Raw genomic sequence first — 5534 nt, forward strand, 5'->3', positions numbered from 1 at the left:
CTCTGCTTAAATTGCCAAATTTCATATCCTTTATTCTATGATCTCATTTTTTATCTGCATTTCACTCCAATGTTATTGCCTTTTTTATTCCAAGTAATAACAAGATACATTTTCTTCAAATAATTTGTATTGAGTTATCTATGAAAAAAGTTCCTTCAATAAAAAACACACATAACAAGTACTGTCACAAGCATCAGGAATAAACAAACAGGTATCTGTCTCTGCTGGTACTGCTCTCTGATGTTATGATGTTTCGTGGTTAGATCCATGGTCTTGGTTAACTCGTTTATGCCTTTAGAGCTTTTCCGGTTTAGCAACTGAGACTCGAGGGGGCAGGGTGTTGACGGCGGATGTCTTTTCATGTTTCTCAGAGCCCTTGAGTTGAAAATAGGCAAACACTGGCATGTTTAGTTTTACTTACGTTGCAAAGTTTATTTAATTATATACACAGTTGTTACTTAAATGGACACAAATCAACTGAAAGTTTACAAACAAGGAAACCACAGGATGGTGCATCTCCATGGTGCTTCAGAAAGAACTCAGGAGCAGAACAACTGGGTTCAAATCCTGGGTCTTCCTCCAGGAGCTGCTTGACTTAGGCCCCTGCGTGTTCTCTCTGAGCCTCAGTTCACATGGTTTATATACTTACAAATCCATGTATAACATCAGGTTGGTACAAATGTTGTTGGTAAGGCTTAGGGATTATATGAAAGGGCTCTGAATACTAAAAGAAAATATTCATTTTAACCTTGGTAAGTGCCTTCTTTCTTGGTAAATTTTCAACTCAACATTGAACAGTAAAAGTGGAAACCTTAGCTCTGGAGAAATTCCATCATGTTCAGCTCCTCACTACTTTGTCCAGGTGCATTTGTACCAATGGGGCAGCCATGGTGGCCATCACACCCGCTGTCTTCCAGCTGGATGAGCCTTGCCTGGATCACCCAATGTGGGAGCAGCACTGGCTGTGTGTGTGCATGGGTGGGTCACCTGTGAGATCAGGTGAGGACACCTGGGCAGGGACATTCCAACCTGGGTGGACTGGTGTGATGGGTTCTGCCCAATAGAGGGTGGGAACCTAAATCTGGAATGTGGTGGCTCTGCCCCTTGAGTGTTTGATAAAACCATCTCAAGATAAGACAAGAAATCCAATACCCTCCCCAGTACCTCTGCCAATCCAAGGGGCTGCCAGTTCTCATGTTCACCTTTGACTCCAACCTCCAGCTTCTCTCCAGTTTTTGAATCACACCCCTGCATGCACTGTCCATGCTTTGTACCACTTTGACCCAGGCACAGATCAGTCCCTCCTCCGTTACCATAACACAGTTTACTCGCAACTGTCATGATGTAACTCCTTGACAGTTCAGCCTTCTGGTTCTCTACTGCTGAGCACAAAGCACCCCAACTTAGTGGCTTAAAACATTAACACTGTGACTCTTGGAAGATGGCTCACTCATCTGGCTAGAAAATTGGTGCTGACTGTTTGTTGAGCAGTAAGTAGGACTGTTGGACCAGATTCCTACCCAGGCAGGTCTCCCTGGGGCTGCCTGGGCTCCTTCCCAGCATGGCACTGGGCTCTGAGTGTGGATTCCCGGGGGCGGGAAGTAGAGGTACAGGAGTCTCAGGCCTGGCACCCGACCCAGAAGACAGCAGAGCAGCGCTTGACCTTTATTCTGTTAATCAAGTAGCCAGCACAGACTCACGGGAACCCCATCTCTGAATAAATTGTACATGAATATGAAGCCATCTTTAGTCTACTACACTTGAGCTAGTTATCACCACCACCAACCGCCAACCAAATTTTAGACATTGTGATTCCTGGGAGTCCTTCAGACAGCCCGCCTGGCCTTGGGGAGGCTCCCCATTCCGTCTTCCCTCATCTTCACCCTCAGCTCTTCTCTGTCTCCCTCGCTGTTCATTTCTGTTTCTGTTCATTTCCAATGCTTGGCAACTTAACAACCTTTTTCTCTTCTTTATTCCTGTTCTCCTGATTTCAGGATCTCATCTAACCATGTGGCTTTTTAAGGCATTTTTCTAAGCAAAGACATATCTCTCCTTAAGAAAATCAAGTTACCAGCTCAGAGAATAACATGTTTTTTGACGCTGCTGCTGAGAAAATGTGAACCATGATCCGCCCCATTGTCCCCCTTCCTCCCCGGGCTTCACCCCTGCCACACCCACCGGGGAGACACACTGATCTCCCTGCTTCCCACACACACACTGCTGCCCATCTTCCATTCCCTCTGCTCCCAGTGCTCTTCCAGACACGTCCACCCCCCTTGCTTCTTGATTTTGTTAGAATGCCAGCTTACTGGTGATGCCTCCGCTGCCCCCAGCCCAGCCGGCTCTCTCGCTGTTACCCCTTGCGCTCCTGTCCCCAGCACTTACTACCATGTAGCATGCGCCTCGGGGACTAATTCGGTTGCCTGCTGTCTGTCTCCTGTGTGGGCTGGAGCTTTGCCTGACTTGCTCACTGCTGCCTTTTCAGTACCTGGAACAGTGCCTGGAACATAGTAGGTGTTCAGTGAATATTTGCTGAATGATTATTAAGTGAATGAATAAAAATACGGTGAGGACTAGCCAGTAAGGATTGGGAAGACAACTAAGGTGACCCCTGCCCCCAGTTTACCTGGGACTGGAGGATTTCCCATGATATGGGACTTGTGGTATTAAAACCGAGAAAGTTACTGGCAAACAGAGATGAGTTGTTCATCCTCGTGACAGACCGCCAAATGTCCTCAGAGACTCAAGCTTCTGTGGGAGTGAGACCATGGGAGCCTTGAGGGAAAGTCAGAGAGTGTGGTTGTCCCAGTCAGAATTCCCAGCTCACAGCCACGTGCATCCCGGCCACAGTATCTGTTCCTTAAGGAGGATCACACAGCCCAGCATCACAGCCCGACACTGGAGGATGTGGCAGGCTGCTGTTCTGACGGAGGAAGAACACAGCTTCCAATTTCTCCAAGCTGCTTGGAGCCTCTGTGCTTTACAGTGTTGTTCAGAAGTGCTAGCAGGGAGCCTGTGCAGCCTCCTTTCCCTGTCTTCCTGAGGGATCCGCAGTGCTGCCTTCTGGCCTCTGGCTTTGCAGGGCTCTGTAGCAAGCTCAGGCTCCTAACGGGATGCAGGAGACAAAGCAGGCAGAGAGGCACAGAAGTGAGCTGCCGGGGGACCTACCCCCATGCACCGTCCCTGCCCTTTGACCCTGCCGTAGAGGCGATGCAGTGAGGAAACAGGCCTTCCTGCTCCGCTGGCCTCTAATCTAGAGCTGGACAGGTCCTGGTGACCCTTCAGTTGGCCAGTGATGTGGGGAACAAGCACAGGGAAACCTGAATGGGAGCAAAGCAAGTCTCTTGAAGACTCCGAGCAGGGGGACACCTGGTGCCTCTCTGAGGGCTTGGCTGGCAGAGGTTTGCTTTGGCACCACTGCTGCCTGGGCAGAGTGGGCTCCCACACTGCCTGCCAGACATGTCCATCCTGGGCCCACAGTTTTGGCTCCACGACCCTGAAGCAGATTTTCAGGCCGTGCGATAAAGCAGAGTGACTCCATCAGTGCCAGCTCTCGGCGTCTGCCCTGAGCCGTGGGAACATCTCCGCTGCGCCTCCCAAGGCCTCAAGGCTGCGGCTTTCTGCTGCGTGGTGCTTACATCTGCTGTCACCAGCCAGCTGCGGGGTGACAAACAGTCACACTCCAATGACTTCCCCTCATGTTCCCAGGACATCTTCAGAGGGAAAGGGAGTCTCCAGTTGTATGCTTTTTTTTCCTTTCCCTACCAAGACAATGTTCTGTAATTAATGGCATATTTAAGATATGCCAGAAAGGTTTGCGTTTTTCTCCAAGGAGGAATTAAGTGACAGCATGTGCTTAGACACAAGTCCAAACGCAGCCTCCTTCCATGCCGGTAATCGGGGGATGTGCTGTAAAGGACTGCAGATTGTTTTGCCCTGCTGAGAAAAATCCTTTTTGTTCAGGGCGGAGAAAGTTTTTGACAGTGTGTGCTGCTGCAGAGGCATCTCAGCAAGGCCTTTGTTAAAATTTACTTCTTGTCTTTTATTAATGAGCTTCAGTTCAGGGAGACCATCTTGCGGGAGAATGAAAACCCCGCCGTGGAAGGCAGTTTTAAAGAGTTGGCTGGGATTTGGTGACAAGTGACTCAGCAGCTAATATCAGGGTGTTCTGGCTGCAGGGGGTGGTGGTTGGCAGGGAGGGAGCAGCTGGGCAGATGGTCCTGCAAAGGATGGTTGGCAAGAAACAGACACTGCGCACGCTCGCTGGGACCCCCTGGGTCTGCATTTCCCCCATCCTGCAATTCCCCCAGGATTGCGATAGACTGTCCCAAGTGGGGACGTCATCTCTGGAGCCAGGCAAGCTTGGATTTGGGTCCGATCTTACCTCTTCCTAGCCTGTGACCTTGGGCAAGCCTCAGTCCCCCATCTGTGAAGTGAGGGCACGGGGGCAGGACTGTGGAGGGTGTCCAGTGAGACAGTCCTGCTTGGAGCTCAGCATGGGGCGGCACAGGGCGGGGCTCAGCACATCCCGCTGCCCTGGAGTCCAGCTCAGGCAGGGTCCTGCTCAGCCCTACAATTCTTTAGTCTTCTCCTGAAGTCTGTCCGTGCAGCCTGTCCATCCTGGAGTGTAGGTTTCCCAGCAGATCCACATTCTCTCCAAGTTTGATGACACTTAACCCAGAGAACGTTCATAGGACTATTACTTGGAACAGCCCAAAGAGGAAATAACAGTTGTCCATCAGCTGACAAATGGATTAACAAAATGCGGTCCATCCACACCATGGGATGTTATTCCCCTGTAGGAAGGAAGGAAGCACTGATAGACGCTGCGTCAGGGGTGAATCCCAAAATAGCTCGCTAAGGGAAAGGAGCCAGTCCCCAAAGGCCACATTCTGTGTGATTCTGTTTCCATAAAATGTCCAGAATGGGCAAGTCCATAGAGGCAGAAAGGAGATTAGTGGTTGTCAGGGACTGGGGGAAGGAGGGGAAGGGAGTGACTGCTAATGAGCGTGAGGTTTCTTTTTGGGGTGGTGACAGTGCCCTAAATTAGAGTGTGGTGGCAGATTCACGGTTCTGAACAGGTGCACCTCAAGTTATTCTGCTTTATTGTGCTTCCCTGAGACTGCGTTTCATTTTTTACAAAGTGACTATTTGTGGCAACCCTGCTTCAAGCAAGTCTATCAGTGCTATTTTTCCAAAAGTGTAATTTTAAAATTAAGGAGTGGACATTTTTTTGAGACATAAAGCTATTGCACACTAGTAGATTGCACTAAGTGTAAACATGACTTTCATATGCATTGGGAAACCCTAGAATTTGTGTGACTCACTGTATTCTGATATTTGCTTTATTGCTATCTTTTGGAGCTGAACTTAGAATATCTCCAAGGTATGCCTGTAAAAAAAAGATTAAATTGTGTATTTTAAGAAGGCAAACTGTGCTGTATAAATTACATCTTAAAGCTGTTAACTGAAAATGAATTCCTGTCCTTCACTGTCTGTCTGTCTGCACCGTGTACCACACACATTTTTGAATA

The 5534-nt window shown here is 48.9% G+C and overlaps 1 long non-coding RNA gene across 1 annotated transcript; it reads right to left on the reverse strand.

Annotated features, from left to right (window-relative positions):
- Positions 1-406: 406 nt before the first annotated feature.
- Positions 407-5131, reverse strand: LOC116657869. The gene is made up of 2 exons (XR_004313023.1): positions 2627-5131; positions 407-2500 (listed from the first exon to the last, which is right to left on the reverse strand). It is a non-coding gene; the product is annotated as an uncharacterized LOC116657869 (long non-coding RNA).
- Between the last annotated feature and the right edge of the window lie 403 nt (positions 5132-5534).

The sequence above is a fragment of the Camelus ferus genome, chromosome 19 (assembly GCF_009834535.1).
Source record: "Camelus ferus isolate YT-003-E chromosome 19, BCGSAC_Cfer_1.0, whole genome shotgun sequence".
Taxonomy (NCBI): Eukaryota; Metazoa; Chordata; class Mammalia; order Artiodactyla; family Camelidae; genus Camelus; species Camelus ferus.